Source organism: Narcine bancroftii, chromosome 12 (assembly GCF_036971445.1).
Source record: "Narcine bancroftii isolate sNarBan1 chromosome 12, sNarBan1.hap1, whole genome shotgun sequence".
Classification (NCBI taxonomy): Eukaryota; Metazoa; Chordata; class Chondrichthyes; order Torpediniformes; family Narcinidae; genus Narcine; species Narcine bancroftii.
The window spans coordinates 80,941,858-80,958,995 of NC_091480.1; the positions used below are offsets into that span (position 1 = coordinate 80,941,858).

The 17,138-nt window shown below is 45.8% G+C and overlaps 1 protein-coding gene across 3 annotated transcripts in view; it reads left to right on the plus strand.

The window, feature by feature from the left end:
- The first annotated feature begins 1,833 nt into the window (after positions 1-1,833).
- LOC138747669 (junction plakoglobin-like) overlaps positions 1,834-17,138 on the plus strand; it is a 77,756-nt gene continuing 62,451 nt past the window's right edge. For 2 of the 3 annotated variants that reach the window (XM_069907143.1, XM_069907147.1), the window contains exon 1: positions 1,834-1,939. The gene's annotated coding sequence lies outside the window, so the exon portion shown is untranslated. Of the gene's footprint in view, positions 1,940-12,582; positions 12,720-17,138 lie in introns of those variants that run through there. The other variant, XM_069907144.1, reaches the window with a different exon arrangement.

Here is a 17,138-nt window from a genome sequence, read left to right on the forward strand (position 1 = left end):
CCCTCCTATCCATGAATATATCCAGCCTCCTCTTAAATGAAAGAATTGACTCTGCCTCAACTATTTCCTCTGGAAGATTATTCCATTCAGCCACCACTCTCTGAGTGAAGAATCATCCTCTAATGTTTCTCCTAAAATTTTGCCCCCTTACCCTCAACTTGTGTCCTCTTGTTTCAACCTCCCCTGCTCTCAGGGGGAAGAGTCTACTTGTATTTAGCCTATCTATTCCCTTCATAATTGTAAACACCTCTATCAAATCCCCTCTCAACCGTCTACATTCCAATGAATAAAGTCCTAACCTCTTCAATCTTCCTCTGTACTCTAGGTATTTTAAGCCAGGCAACATCCTTGTAAATCTTCTCTGCACCCTCTCCACCTTATCTATATCCTTCCTATAATTTAGAGACCAGAACTGAACACAATACTCCAAACCTGGCCTCACCAACACCTTAAACAGTCGCAGCATCACTTCCCAGCTCCTATTCTCTATGCTATGATTTATGAAGTCTAACATACCAAATGTCTTCTTAACTACCCTGTCAACATGGGAATCTACCTTCAAGGAATGCTGCACCATAACTCCCAGATCTCTTTGTTCTTGTGCATTCCCCACTGTCCTCCCCTTTACTGCATATGTCCTATTTTGATTATTTTTTTCCCCGAAATGAAGCACCTCACACTTTTCTACATTAAATTTCATCTGCCATCTTTCAGCCCAATTTTCCAGACAAACCAAATCCCTCTGTAATCCCTGAAACCCTTCCTTGCTATCCACCACTCCCCCTATTTTTGGATCATCTGCGTATCTCTTTTAAAGGATGAGGAAAGGCTTGCGTTTGTTGGCATTTTCTAGTTGTTAAAGGTCCAGGTGATCCTCGATCCACTCCTGTGTTGGGTTCGAAGTTCCAGGATGTTGATCTCCTCGGCAGGTAACATTTGTGGAAAGAGAACACGGTTAATGGTTCAGGGTAAGGCGTGGGAGGGAGAGAGACGCTGCAGTGAAATTACACGTAGAAAGACTGGGTGTGGAAGCGCTAGGATACAGCATGTAACAGGCATCCTCTTCGGTCGGGAAGCTATTGGAAGCCGATCGGGAGGCAATCAGAAAGCGGAGCACAGCAAGGAGTGACAGGATATCACCGATGATGTTGATCAGGGTTGCCTTTGTGCACTGGGAATCGAGGAGTAGGGTTAGGAAAGTCCTGGTCTTATTTAACGTTGCAACTGGTTCAGAGCTCAAATGGCCCATCCCTGCCCCCGTTCGATAAGTTCTAGTCCTCTCCAGGAGGCATTCTCCTTCCCCCGCTCCAGCCTTCAGCTGACCAGGACCTCGCGTCTGGAATCCCCCTCCCCTTCAAATCCGATCATTCTGTCCACGATTGTAAAACCCCATCTTTATTCGTTCCCTGTCCGTCTGCGGTCGATCCCTTTGTTAGAAACTTTGGACAGTGCAACCGTGAAATATTTGCAAAGGCAAACTCTGGCGACGATGACCGGGTGTTCCGGCTGCGGGGTTCTGGACGAACCTGTTCGATGGCCGGGGGCCGGTGACTCACCGAAGTTAAGTTCTCACGCTCACTCAGGTGTGGCCCAGCGCAGCCGCCGAGCGGACACAATCAGCACTGGACCCACCCCTCCCAACCTTCAATTGTCTTGGAAAAGGACCAATCACAAGCTGGGCGTACGGTGATCCAACCAATGAACGCAGGAAAAAGGCTGATCAACCTCCACAACGGGATCGAACCAATGGAAACGGGAGGCTGCGTTTCGATGGACAGCTGCCTACCCCAATGAAGGCGCAGCTCGGCGATAGCGGTCCAATGGGCGCCGTGTGAGGGTGGGCGCGCCGCCAGGTTGGGGGCCAGCGACTCTTTGTTCTGGGGACGAGACGAGAGGCGGCGTTCGGTGGCTTGGAAGTGCGAGCGGGAGGCACTGTCAGGTAAGCGGAGGCTCAGCCATCACCTTCGCGCGTCCGTGCCAACCTGGACCGGAGCGCCCGAAAGGGCGGAGCCGGCCGGTCTCCTGTTGTCCCCGAGGCAGGTTCTTGTGCTTTCCCCCCACCCCACGGCCAGTTCCCCTGGAGAGTTTCCCCCACCCCCCGCCCTCGTTCTCTCAAGTCGTGCCTCCCCCCCCCCCCACCCGCCGAGTTGGGTGGGACCATCACTGAGGACATGGGTCGGAGAGGTTTGTTCTCCGAGGCTCTTGCCTCCCTCGCCCGGGAGCAGAGTTTGGGAAGTTTCCGTGTCTCTGTCCTGCTTTCCAGTCCCACGCCCTGCGTGGAGTCGCTGTTGCTCCCTTGTACCGACCGAGTTTAGTCCGACCTGCCTGCGGGCTGATCCAGAGGACTGGAGGGGTTGGAACCAGGGGAAACTGGAGAAGTTGCATTCTCTGTGCGGCTCACGGCCAGCCGGGTATTGGGAAAGGTTCACGGGCAGCGGAAGAGGGGGCTGCCTGTAGGTTGACAGCCAGGGGAGAGGGGGGTGGTGCCGGTGGAAGGCATCCCATCCCGACACGGCTGGAACCGAAAGTTCCATAAAATGACCCCAATTGCCTCACTGCAAATGATGCAACACGGGAGAACCATACGGCTATGGGTGCTGGGTTCTGAGGGCGATCTAATTAATTTCTTCCGCGCCCCTCTCCTCTTCCAACCCCATCCTTTCGCGACTGCCAGAGCTGTTGCGTTTCATCCTTTCACTAAATCCATCTCATTGTGGCACCGGTGGACCTCTCGGCTTGTCTGTGTGCTATCCGGTGCTCCCCTGGTGGCCCTGTCCTAATCATCAATAATTAGATCCATGGTGGAGACCCCCCTCTTACTACTTACTATTGGATGTCAAATTCGGGGTGGGTGAAGGTGAACATGCGGTGGATGTGAATAAGGAGCTGAGTTTGACGTTCCCATTGTGCTGTGCAGGGGCTTGTCTATCACAGACACGGGTTCACCTGTCCACTATACCTAACCTTGTCAGCCCCCTTGCTGATCCCATTGACTGCCACTTGGTCTGCAGCATTCGATGATGTGAAGTGCTTTGGTTTGTGTGAAAAGTGTGGAAGGCATCGGTTAAAGGGATATAACTGATTCAGCAGACTATATTTGCAACTGACCTGCCTTTGTCAGACCCTCTGCTCGGTGGTCCCACTTTATCCTTGTCATTGCGACATTTAGTGGTGGATGGGTGAGAAATGACATGATTAATAAGCAGGTCAGTGACAGGTTTGATTGTTGCTCCATCCCAGCTGTTTATGTTCTGTGAATCTGGAGTGTTTTTTTGTACCACTGCATGTGTTGTGCATTAATGTTTGCTGTGCCATCCCAAGAGTTTTGTGGTTTATGGAGCTTGGATGTGAAATACAGGTCTGTGGCTGATTTCTTGAGGAAGAGGTTGGGGAGGGTTTGTTCAGTGAAATACTTGCATTTTTTGAGGGCTTCGTCATTTTCCTCTCGCATTTCCATTTCCCCCCTCTCTTTTTTCTTGTGCATTCACTGGATGGAGGAAAAATGTTGACCCATGCATGGCAATGAGTTAACAATTTGGATTGAGTGAAGAGTGTGTTTTCAAGAAATCATTAATCTGGGAGCTGATTAAAATTGGCCCCTAATGTTTTAGATCAGCCAATCTCAACACCCCCCCCCCCCCCATCCTCCCTGGACCTGTAGCATATTTAAGTTAAAGCCTTATTTTATTTTCACTTCGAGTAACAAATAATTTTTATATAGTCGGAAGGGGAGAGTATGGAAGAAACCAAAGCTAGACTGCTTCAGATTTTTTTTCATATCGTCAGAATACATACATGACATACAACCTTGAGATTCCTTTTTTCTGTGGGTGTTGCAGAATTACCACTAATTGGTAGTGCAAAAAATAAACTGCACACATGTAAACAAAGAACTGTAAACTGCAATACAGAGAGAACAAAGAAAATCAATAAAGTGCACAAGTAAGTGTCCTTAAATGAGTCGTTGAGGAGTCTGATGGTGGAGGGGTAGCAACTGTTCCTGAACCTGGTGGTGTGAGTCTTGTGGCACCTACACCTCTTTCCTGATGGCAGCAGCAAGAACAGGGCGTGTGCTGGGTGGTGTGGGTCTTTGATGATTGCTGCTGCCCTCTGACGGCAGCATCCCCTGTAGATGTACTCAATAGTGGGGAGGGTTTTGCTTGTGATGTCCTGGGCTGTGTCCATTAGCTTTTGGAGGGGTTTCTGTTCAGGGGTATTGGTGTTCCTGTACCAGACTGTAATGCAGCTGGTCAGCACACTTTCCACCACACCTCTGTAGAAATTTGCCATAAACTCTGAGCAGAGTCCTTGGGGAGGGGGTGGGGGTAGAGAGTGGCTACTTTAGACAGTAATGATCACAGTAATTTTCCTCTGGGTGATGTTTGGTTGAATTCAGAGCTGCATTATGTTCAGCATTGCCAATGGATCCCTTTTTAACGTGTCTGAGTTCCAGAGACAGATTGTCAAGTATTGCACAAAATTCAAATCCTGGAAATCGTCAGCCATCATCACTTGCAAATCTATATCTTGTGCTTTGGAATCTTTTGACTACTTTGGTTTTATTCACTTTCTAAAGTCTAGTTGTGGGCAGATTGTCTGGGCTGAAAAGAAACCTCCACTCCACACTATGTCCTGTGACTTCATGAAAAGCACCAATCAGGAGGGAACGTGAAACACATTCCTCAAGTATAACTGGCCACGCAAGTTATTTTCATCTTTAATTGACTCCACAATGCTAACTAAGGGGACAATGATAATCAATATGGGTGAAACCAGAGTCGAACAGAGCTGTGTCATTGCACAGACACTTAATTCCACTTTTTTTTGTGGCAATACCGCACCTTGCCTTCAGCAAACTTCCTATGGTGGTGATGGTTCAAATTGTGGGGACTCTACTTCAGAACCAAGGTCACCTGAACTTTGGTCATTGAGTTGGATCCTGGAGGCAGCATGGTAATCATGATTGCTAAGAGGCTGAGCAAGACATCACTGACTCAGCAAAACATGAGGGTCTTGCACTCGACATCCACTAGAGAAAAGGTCTTTTGTCATCTTGCCCTTGCTGTATCCCTACACTGCCCTCCAGTAATAATGGTTCACTGGCTGTGACTTTGTGCATCACTTCCCATATATGGAGTCACCTTTTGGAAGGTAAGCATTTACAGTGAAATTCATTGACACCTTTAATGCACCGACGTAGCCCAAGATTAATTGAGAATAAGGTATTCTCTTTATTTTGACAAAACGTGGTTTACTGGGCAGCAGTGATTCTTGACCGCTTATGTGCTTCTGTGACGTCAACCACCTGAAGTAAGCATCTTGAGGCAATGTTAAAATACCACCAATGAAATCTTTACGAAAACCTCAATCCCCTGGAACAATAATGAACTAATGTCAGTGTCCTTTCCAAGACCAACCTCACTTCCAAAATAGTCCTTTTCCAAGCACGTTGGTGGGAGAAGAGTATCAGGCAGGGAGAAAGACATTCTGGGATGTTCTCTGAAGATGTGCAGCATTTTTGCTGATTACTACTGAAGAGAAGAGAAGGACCATGTATCAGGAATATCGAGGCCCTATGTATTGCAGGCTGCCCCATCTGTGAGAGTTGCACTCTTGCATTGGTTTCATTAGCTGCATCAAAATTTGAAAATGTTGGAGTGGATGCAAGTCACCCTCAAATCTGAGTGACAGCTGAAAGGAAGAAGGAAGGAAGGCTTTACATCTAGAAAAACACAAGCAACTGCAGATGCTGGAATCTTGAGCCAACAAAGAAGCTGGAAGGACTCGATGGGTCAGGCAGCCATGGAGAGAAATGGTCAGTCAACGTTTTGGCTTGGGACCCATATTGAAAAATCTTGCTGAGTCCTTCAGCTTCTTTGTTGGCTCCAGATTCTAGCATTTGCAGTTGCTTGTATTTCTTCATTGTAATCATCAGTTTCAAATGTCGGAATGACACAGTTAGTGTAGCAGTTAGCGCAATGCTGTTACAATACTACCGACCCGGGTTCGAATCTGGTACTGTCTGTAAGGAGTTTGTACATTCTCCCCAGGTCTGTGTGGGTCTCCTCCCACCCTTCAAAATGTACCAGGGTTGGAGATCAATTAGGTGTAATTGGCTGGCACGGGCTTGTGAGCAAAAAGGACCTGTTTCTGTGTGGTGTGTGTAGATTTCATTTAAACTTTAAAAATGCATGCATTGAAATCTGGGTGTATCCCTGGGGGAAAACCAGCCATTCAACATCCAAACTGTGGAACTCTCTCTGGCCATCAGCAAACCAACCTCCCCTTCTGTCGTCTCCGTCTATATCTCCTGCTGTTTCAGGAAATCTGACAGTATCTTGAAGGGCCCATCCTACTTTGGCATACTCTCTTCTTTCTCTCCCCCCCCCCCTCGGAAAATACTAACCTCCAGATTCAAGGACATTTTTCTTGTTTTCAGTCTTAAATTAAGCTCTCATTGATAAAAGTTGATGCCTTGCATTGTATTAACTACTTTTCTTTAGATGTGATTCTCAACATTTTTCTTTCCACTCACATCCCACTTTAAGTAATCCCTATGCCATAGGTGCTCTGTGATTAGTAAAGGATTGCTTAAGGTGGGATGTGAGTGGGAAGGGAAGGTTGAGAACCACTGTTCCAATTGTTACTGAAATATTTTGTTTGAGAAAATTGTGATTGAACCATTTCCTCTGGAGTTATGAAACCATTCACATAACGAGTCAATTAGGTACAATTAAAACAGTGGTTTTCAAACTTTTTCTTCCCACCCACATACTACCTTAAACAATCCCTTACTAATCAGAGAGCACCTATGGAATAGGGATTACTTAAAGTGGGATGTGAATGGAAGAATAAGGTTGAGAACCACTGCTCTAGATCTTGCTCTTTTGTTTTATTATTGTACTTCCTGCTGTACTTGAGCACAAGAGTACGTGTTGACTTGTCTGGATAACATGCAGAGCAAAGCTTTGTATCTCAGTGCGTGCGGCAATAATTAGCAATTCAATTCTAAATCTGAAGTAGTAACAGAAAATGTTGGATGATGATGGATGTTTTCTCGGTGTGTGTATGTTTTTACAAAAGACAGGTGTGCTGTTCCGTAAACCTGATCTCGCTGGATGTGCGCACTCCTCCCCAAAACCCATATCACTGACACGGAGAAATTGTTGTCTCAGTCGCCAATGCTCCTGGTTTCCTTCTGTTTGGGGCCATCAAAGGTGATTATGTGGCTCCCTCTGCTGCAGAACCTGCTGCAGTTTGACCTGATTTCATGGAAGCATTGGGCTCATCTGTGCAGACGATGGGGTGGGTGCAAGTCGGGTAGTAATGTGACGTTTTAAAGTTTGCACTCCCTGTTCTTACTCAGGACTTGCTGACACCAACATTTCTGAATGAGTTGGTGCTGTGACACCTATGGGAGGACTCCTTGGGAGGGGTAGGTATCGGTAGCAACGCACGTGTGATGGTTTTAGGTTACAGTGAAACTGGAAAACAATCTCTACCACTCCCAACTGTTTGAACTCTTGTTTCTCATTGCCTTGTTCCCAAGAACAGACATTTCATCCAACTGCTTTGGAACATTTACCCTGTGCTCCAAATATTATTTACCTATTAAACTACTCTCCTTGTAACCTGCCATGGGACTTCCTTCTTCTATTCATTTTTTTTTAAAGATCTGAATGTCCCAGGTATTTTTAACCTTTGAGAAAAGATGGGGTGACTCCCATCAAGAACTATGTGGGCCTAATGCTCCCACAGTGATTTTTGGGGACAGAGTTTTTATATATATGAACCTCCTGTGATATATTTTCTAGTCAGGATATTCAGTGAATCGGAGGGGAACTGACCCTCAAGTAGGTTTTGGGGATCTGAAGGGGATTAAATAAATGGTTGTGATTCCATTTGTCTGATGCCATGCCTGTTGGTGGTAAATGTAATGGATTTGGGAGGTGCTGTCAAAGAAGCCTTGGCAACTAACTGCAGAGCCTTTCTTAGGGTGCACACTGTAGCCACTGTGCACTGGTGGGGAATGAATGGTAGGGCTTCCTACCAAGGTGGTTGATTTGTCCTGAGTGGGATTGAGGTTTGTGATAGTGGTGACATTTCAGACATACAGGCAAACAGAATGATGTAGTGTTGATTTCTTTGCAGATGATGGTGTCAGGGAGAGGCAGGGGATTCAAAGGTGGGTCACTCACCACATGTTAGCAGACTTTGACATGCTCATGTAACCATCGTATTTATGTGGCTGGTCTGTTTGGGGTTCGAGTCAGTGGTAACCCTTAGGAGGGGATATGGCAATGTTGTTGAACATCAGTCAGTTGTTAGATCTCTTGTTGGATGTCATGATTGCCTAGCATCTTTATATCCTGATTGTTACTCGCCATGATCAGCCTGTGCTTGCTTGCTGTATGGGGCTTACTACGTGCAGGCACAGAGTTCTCTGTTTGAACCATGAATGGAATTGAAGGTTGTAGATCTTTGATCCTCAATGATGGATGGAAGGTACTCAATGAAGTAGGTAAAGATGATTGGGCCGAGGCATTACGCAGAGGATCTCTTGCAGTGATGTCCTTGATTGACTTCCTATTGTCCTCTTTTGGAAGAGGTACAACTGCAGCTGTTGGTGTGATTTTCCAGCCCCCCCCCCACCTTTCGACACCCATTGGCCTGTTCTCCAGGGCACCCTTGTTAAAATGTTATCTTCATGTCAAGGGAAGCCACTCTCAACTTGCATTGAGAATTTACCTCTGATCCATGTTTGAACCAAGGGTGCAAAGAGGTATACACCAGCCAATCTCAATTTTTTTTTGGCTATCCCCCCCACCTTAGGACTTTGCCCCTCCCCCCCCTCCCTGTGAAGCAGTTGTTTAGTTGGTTTCTGTTGTACTTCTCTCGTACCCACTACATAAAAAACAAACAAATTTTTGATTTCAGTCTGTGGACCCCATCTCCTCCCCTTAAATGTACTGCCACCCTTGGGGGGGGGGGGTGGGGGGCACTTGGCACCTGTTGAGAATGGCTAACCTAGACCACTAGAGATTCCTGATGAAACCTAAACAGGTCATTGGTAAATCAATGTCTCGGGGTGGCCTTTTAATTTAGACACACAGCACGGTAACAGGGTCTTTCAGCTCATGAGTATGTACTGGGGGTGTAGGTTAATTGAGCACCACAGATTCATAGGCTGAAACAGCTTGTTACTGTGCAGTATGCCTAAATTAAAAGGTTGGCCATCTCTGGTTCTATAGCATTGTCAGGGATGCTTCCATTTCTAATGTGTTAGACAGTAGGCTAGTTGTAATAACCTGGATTGGATTTGTCCTGCTTTTATGAATGGGATTTGCCTGAGCAATTTTCCACATTGTGGGGAGGATGCCACTGCAATAGCTGTCCTGGAACAGCCTAGCCTGTCTTGAGGCACAGCCAGGTCTGGAGTGCACATCTTCAGGGCAGCCTCTGAGATGCCACCTGCTTCTGTGGCCTTTGTGTATCCAGTGCTCTCAACCAATTGACGTCACGCAGAGTGAATAGACTTGGCTAATGTCTTTGTTTTGTGATGGCAGGGAAGCCTAGATCACATAATTGGCACGGCTGGCTGAAGATTGCTGCAAATGTTTTGACCTTTCTAGCACTGGCTTTCTGAGCACGGTGCCACCATCCTTTAATTTTTGATCGCCATAGCTCAAAGTAATGGGATGACATCTCCCTTCCCTCCTCCACCACGGTAGAGCCTTGTTCTTCTGTGTTCTGGTCTGCTGCCCCTTTGAGTTGTTCTCTTCCCTCCTTTGCCTCTTCTGTTTAATGGGGTGAGGTGACAAAAATACTGTACCCCCACTGTATGTTTTCTGTCACGAATTTTCTTTGACGAGCCAAAAGTACAAGAGGTTTCTGCACAGGTATATACCCCAGTATTCAACAGGGAGTGGGTATTTGGGTGGCTGCACTGAGCTCCAGTGTCCCTCAGCTTTTAGTTCTTGGTTCTGCAATATCAGATTATGGGCAGTTTCTTCCAATGGTAGAACAACACACTTCAGGCAGATCAGAGGCTGCTGAACTTCCAGCAACAGTCAAAGCTCATCTCAGACTGCGTTCCTGAGAACAGGCCATAAAAGTTCACTGTTAGATAATGGTTTGGGTTGAACCTTGATGAAGGCCTTGATGAACTGCTGCCGCCCGAGGCCGGGGGGCGCCGTCCTTCTTGTCAATGACAAGGTCAGTGGTGTTTGATCTGGTGGTGAGGTCAGCAGTCTGCCTGGTGAACCAACCAGCAGAATCCAGTGTCTATTCTGTGCAGACCCCTGCCTGGATTGTCTTGTGTTCAAAGTGTTTTATTGCTCAGACTTTTTTTGAAGGAGAAGCAAGTTTTCTGGTACAGTCCAATAGAATAGACAGTGCTGCTAGGTGCATCCTTTGACACTACTTTAGTTAGAATGTCACCAGACACTGTTCACATACTCAGGGGTTGTGGATAGGTTGATGAAGCCAAACAAAGCAAGCATTAGCAACATGGCTGTGTTAGGTTTTTTTCTCTCCTTGCTCTGTAGGATGTGCATAGTTTCTGCTAATGAGATGCACTCTTTATCTCTAGTCTGGAGGAATGCAGCCCAGGTGGCCACTGTGTTAACTTTGCTCAAAGATAAAGAAGTGTCTGACAACTCATGCAACTACAGCACAACTTTATTAGCTTTGCAAAGTGGGTGCTCTATTTCACCTACAACAGGGACTTTCTGCAACGAAACCCAGAAGCCTTTTCGAATGGTTTTATCTTCCCATTCTACATCCTGTTCAAGACTATTCACGTGACCTGCAATCTGCAGACTTCAGTGAAATATCTAGTATAAGTTTCGAGAACAGCACGGCCTTGGCTCTCGTGCGACTAAAAGAAAACAATTTCTTTACCAGACTCTATATTTTTCCATTTAAAAAAAATATTCTTTTTAAGCCTTGTTGCTGAAATTTATAAAAAGAAAAGCAAATCCACACAATCTATGCTATAATCTATCATCTACAGCTCGGGGGCAGGGTATGGACCACACCTCCATCATGGGCAACAACACCCAAGAACACCTTGCACCTGCTAACTAAGCTCTTACCCACAATTGTGAAGGAGCTATTTCCTCGCATTCCCTTTTTTCTTGTATCACCTTGTCTAGATTCCACCCAGTTCCTGGTCAATTTCCTTGTCCACATTCAGGTTCCTTGGAACCAAATTCAGATAATGAGCAAATGGGATTATTTAACTTTTGAAGATAAAGGAACATCCTTGGAGTCAGTGGCTCTATCAAAACAGGTGAGTTGTTTTGGATACAGGGGGTTAGGAAGGGTCAAGCTTACTGATTTTTATTATAGACCATTTATTTAAATTGGACAGGGAGCTCTCTTTCCACTCCCCCCCCCCCCCACCTTGCATCCCTTCCGGCTCTAAGTAATGTCAGTAGAAGTGTAGAAATAAAACCAAGGAAGAAGCTGTGATTGCAGTAACAACAGAAATGCTGAAGGAACTTAACAGGTCTCGAGGCCTGAGCCCTTGCACCTGAAGAAGGGTTCAGGCCAAAATATTGGTTATATTATCTTTGCTGGATGTGGCGCGACCTGCTGAGTTCCTCCAGCATTTCTGTATTTTTATTAAAAATAAAACTGAAAACCCAGTAGGGCTCCTATCATTGCCCGTGAACACAGATGGCTTTTCGATCTTTCCCACTTTATTTCTCAGTTTCTCTGGAAATCGTCAAGAGCTGTGATAATTTTAACAATGCGTGGCCTTGTGTATAGATTCAAATTGAGTTGTTTATTGTCACGTGTACTGAGCTATGATGAAAACATTATTTTGTGTGCTATCCAGGCAGTCAAACTCTTGAATTCCTGGCTTGAATTTCTCTATGATGTGTATGATGTTTTTTGTAAGGCCAAGTGTGGACTGAAGACTGATTGCCTGAGGGAGAAAATTCAGACAGGCTGGTTGATTCTCCAAAACAATGCCTTGTGTGCAGAATGGAGTGGTGTCCCCCAAGGAAGCACTGGGAGAACAAAGCATTGATGTTTAAACCAAAGACCTGACTGTGGGAATGCAAAAGATCTCATGGCCATGCAGCACGAGTTTCTCCCAACTGTTCCTGACCAATGTTTGCAATCCTTCACCATTACAAAAAACCTGGCATTTTCTCTTTCCTGTATGTGGGAGCTTCCTGTGTACAAATTGTGGCCATGTTTCTTGTGTAAACAGCTGCATCTTAAAGTGATTGAAACATTTTTTGGATTTTGAGGTTGTAAAAGGTGCAATTGCAATGCCATACTTTGCCTTTCCTTCTGTTTCTGTAGGCCAGCAGTTGGGCTGTTACTGGAGAGTTTGTGATTGAGGGTTAATAGTAGTTTTTGTTGATTACGCCTCTGGTTGGAGCTGGAATCGGCTGAGTGCCACTGATTGTTTTCCCGCAGTGGAGAGGAAGCCAAAGTTCAGCTGCTGAATCCTGAAATGAGAAGCAGAAGTGCTGAGGTACAGGACGTCACCACGCCACGTTTGCCAAACCTTTGTGATTGTGGGGAAGTGTGCAGCTTGCGAGGCGGCTTGGATTAGTTGTTTGCTGACTTTCCCTGGTCACACAACTGTGAAGTAAATCCACAGTTGTTTCACATGTTGAGTTAGGATTTTTAATTTCTGACTGGGATCTCTGAGGACATCTGCTGTTCTGAACCAGCTACAAACCAGCTACAGTCTGGTAGGTTCATGGTGTTTACTATCCGAATGAAAGAGTCTGATGATTCTCAGCTGATTTCTATGTGATCTCTGCTATGTAACTCCAGGCATGAAATATAATGAATAACCATGAACAAACAACTTGTATTTAGACAGGTCACTCATTTGGTTGCAAACTCTGCTTTGAAGTGTAGTCGCTCTTGTAAGGCACCAGCCAGCATGTTCACGGTGAGCTGCTGCAGCGATACACTGACCACACCTTTTGTTCCTGAGGTTAATGGACAATAAATGTTTACCAGGTCACTAGGATAACTTCCTTGCTCTGGTACAGAATAGTGGGACCTTTCTGTCCATCTGCAAGGCCCTTTGGGTAGTACTGGACAAAGGCAGAAATTGCATGGGAAACTGCCACTTACAAGTTGCCTCCAAGCCACACACCATCCTGAAAGAGATGTATCACCTTTTCTTCACCATCGCTGGGTCGTCAAAACACCCTCCTGAATAGCACTGGAATATGCCCATGTTTCTGGCTACAGCAGTACCAGAAGGCAGCTTGCCACCACCTTCTCAAGGGCAGTTAGGGATGGACAATTAAACGTTGGGATTGCTTGCAAAGCCCAATTCCCTTGAATGAATAATAAGAGCAGCAGAATCTTGGCTCAAACTTTCCTCTGAACAATGGCCAGTCTATCAGTGCAGCACTCCATTATTGAGTCTGAGATGGGTTTGACCATGTAACCTGACAGAGTGTTGGCTCCTCCCATCTAGCAAGTACTACCAGGCATTTTGTTCCCTTCACTGATGTTCTCCTGGGTGGATATTTGTCCAGCTCTCGTATTTTTACCTTCAGTCTCACTGGCACCCAATGGTTCGGACTGAGTGGACCCTTTCCGTTCTCTATGTTGGGGAATGTACTCTTGTCAACTTTGTGGTGATGTAAATACATTGATTGGTACTGAGCTTAATGGGATGGGGACACATCCGATTGGCACTGCTTCCTTGTCACTAGGCCTTGTACCTGGAACTCCCACCTCATCATCAAATGAAAGGGAGCACCTTCATTAGCTGGATCAGAGCAATTCTCAGGGTAGTTAGGTTGCACCTTGTCAGTGATCTCCACACCCCTTTCAGTTCTTGGAGATCATTGTCTGTCATAGTGTTTAGGAGTTCCAATCAAGATTGTCTCCTTCAGGTTAATGGTAGTGGGAATTATGCTCCAGCAGATTGTGGATCTTGGAGGTTGCTTCTCAGCTGTCAATAACCCTGGGTGTTAAGCCTGGTACCTGAGAGTTCCAGCTGATTTCCTTTCTGATTGAGGGGTTATTGAGGAAAATTGGAGTGTCATGACGACTGGCCAACAAGAAAGGTAAAATAATGCCACTCTGGTTTCCAAGAAAAGTCGCCAGGTAATGCGTTGGAAAGACATTGGAGAAAAGGAGTGATTTTTATTTTTAATTTCATTGAAAAATATTGCACTGATGAATAAAAGCATGAACCATGAAGTAGACTCATTCTATTAGTAGATAAAGAATTGCTGGTCAGTCTCAGCACATCAGACAGCGTCCATGGGTAGAAATGGTCGGTCGATGTTTCGAATCTAGACTTACAATGTAGTCTTGGTAAAGGACCCGGACGCAAAACGTCAACTGACCATTTTTGTCCTCTCCAACCTGCTCAACACATCACCATCCTTAGTATTTCTCCTGGTTCTGCCATGGCTTGGCTTGGCTTCAAGAACAAAGATTTATGAAGGAGGTTGTCCACGTCTGCTGCAAGCATGCTGGTGGCTGACGAGGCCAAAGTGAGATAGACGTGCCCTGGCTGCAGCGGCTACGAGGGAAATTCTGTTCGGGGTTTGGTGCTGCTGTGTCACGGTTCTTTTAAAAAATTTGAATATTTTATTTGACTTTTCCAAACCTGGACAGTTCCAATAATTCACAGACAACAATCATATTCATCAAATATATTTACATTTCTTCTACTGAGTCCCTCCCCCCTTTCTCGCAACACATAATAACAAAAAAGAACACATTAACCTTTTAAATAAAGGAGCTTAACTTGCACGAAAAGGCAAAAAATGCTTATTTAACATAAAAACAAGATGCTACTGACTGAGGACAAATAACAAATTACAAAAGAAAAACATGTTCACCACCGGGTCTGTCGGAGCTCAACGCCCGTCCTCCAGGTCTGTTATATTCATCTCAACAGCCTGATAGGAACGACCCCCCCCACCCCAGGAGAGGAAGGACAAGGAGGTGAGGTGGTGGTGGCAGGCAGTGCTGTGTCACGGTTTTTCCTCCATCTCTTTTGGCCCCGTGTGCATTTTCGAAGGAGGAGACAGACTGGTCGCCAGGCCACGTGATTAGAAGATTGACCATCGCCAGTGGTCTGCTCTATGTGACAGGCACCAAGGGATATTTCTTCAGAGAGTCCTTGTACCTCTTTTTTGGAGCCCCTCTGTCATGGTGGTCAGTGAGAGTTTGCTATGCAGCACAATCTTGGGCAAGCGATGATCCTGTATCCTAGTGCCCTGCCCAGTGTAGCTATGTCTTCAACAGCATAGTCTGGTTTTGTACTAAATTACAGGGGCATTGAAGATAGACTTGCAGCCAATTAAGTCTGTATTTATTTTTAAAAAAAGAAGTTGAAAAATGTTTTGGCTGTTTCTTTTTCTCTGTCGCTGACTGATTTGTAAATTGTGTGAATTAATGGATGACTGAGGAAATGTACTGAGTGCAGCAACTTGAGCCAAAAATGTGTTGATCAGTATTTTTGAAGTTATTGGGTGTTCTGGGCACTTGTTGCCACTGCTCATGCAACAGTTTGTGCTGAGTTTTTTTAAATTTCTGGATTAAGTTTTCCATATCAGTCAGCGGCTTGGGCTGGAATGTTAGCAGTTGGCCTTCAGGGCATTCGCAATTGCTTGCACAAGTCAGGTGATGCAAGAATCACAACACACTGGCCAAGAGTAAGCAGATGATGCACTGTCGCTCCTTCCTCAATCTTCCTTCAAGCAAGGGTTGAGTCCCCAATTTTCCTGCACCATTTCGGGACCAAAGCTCAGCATGGGATCTCTGTGCTGGCTTGTAGGAAACTCGCTCTTTGACTAAATTTCCAGTCGGGTCAGGGATTCACAGATTAAATTGGAATTCTAGAGCAGGGGGACCTCTACAGAAATGTTAAACCAAGGAGCAACAAGCAATCTGTGGAGGAAATCAATGGGTTGATCGGCATCAGTGGGAGAAAGAGAGCTGTCGATGTTTTGTGCCGAAACATGGAAAGTTGACCATTCAGTTTCTCCCAGTGACATTGTTTGACCTGCTTAGTTCCTCCAGTGGGTTGTTTATTTCTGCTTCATATTTCAGCATCTGCCATCTCTCATGTCTCCTGTTAAACTGAGGACTTTTCTATCCTCTATTCCTATTTGAAGAGCGGCAAAGGAATTGTTCTTGCTGTTGGCCTATGCTTGTCAACAACACTAAAAGGGATGAGTTGTAAGGCCCCACCTAATTGTGGAATGAACATCAAAAGTTCCAGCTCAAATGTTGGAAAGTACTGTATATACCTGTTTAATAGTCAATACAGTGTAAAAGTCAACCCCCTATTTTTAGCCCCCAAATCTGGTATTTTCCATATATCGTGTGTAAAAGTTGACTTCCCTGCACTCCTGATGCCTGCACTCCTGATGCCCCACCTGCTGACCCTCACCCCGGCCACCCACCCACCAGATGCCCTGACCGAGGTCTCTCTCTGCCCTAGCCGCTTGCCTTTCTGAGCCCTTGATGCTCTGAACTGAGATCCTACCCGCCCATCCGAGCACCCGATGACCCGAATGCAGACTTGCCTCCTGGCCCCAGCTGCCCGCTCCTCCATCTGAGATCCTGATGCCCTGACCACAGACTTGCTGCCTAGCCCAGCTGCCCATCCAAGCTCCCAACGCCCTGAATGATGCAGGTACTCAACACGGTATACGTGTAATAGTTGACCCTTCAATTTTACCCTAAAAATTAACCCACAAAATTCAACTATTACCATTCTCTCCATGGTACATTTGTAGAAGTTTCCACTTTGCAAATACTCTAATGTTGTCGACCCTTTGGATTGAGATGCCAGCAGAGATGCAAATCTGTCCTTTTACCAGGTTTTATGGGACATTCAACAATGTGTCCACCATTCACAGAGTTTGTGCACGGTTTGTCAAACTGTCCTTCCTGTGCTGGTGTCCAGTTAGTGGAATGCTGTGAATTCCAAGTGGATCTGTCCAGCCCCCTTCCCTCCCTATCCCAGTCACTTCCTGATTAGGTTCATTGCAAGCCGTCAGCGGGGAGAGAAGATGATCTGCAAAGTTAGAACGCAGATAACATCCTGTTTGCCCCTACAGTGATCATGCCATTGTTGAAGTTGGAGCTGATGACTGCCTATGCTCAGAGCTGTGGAG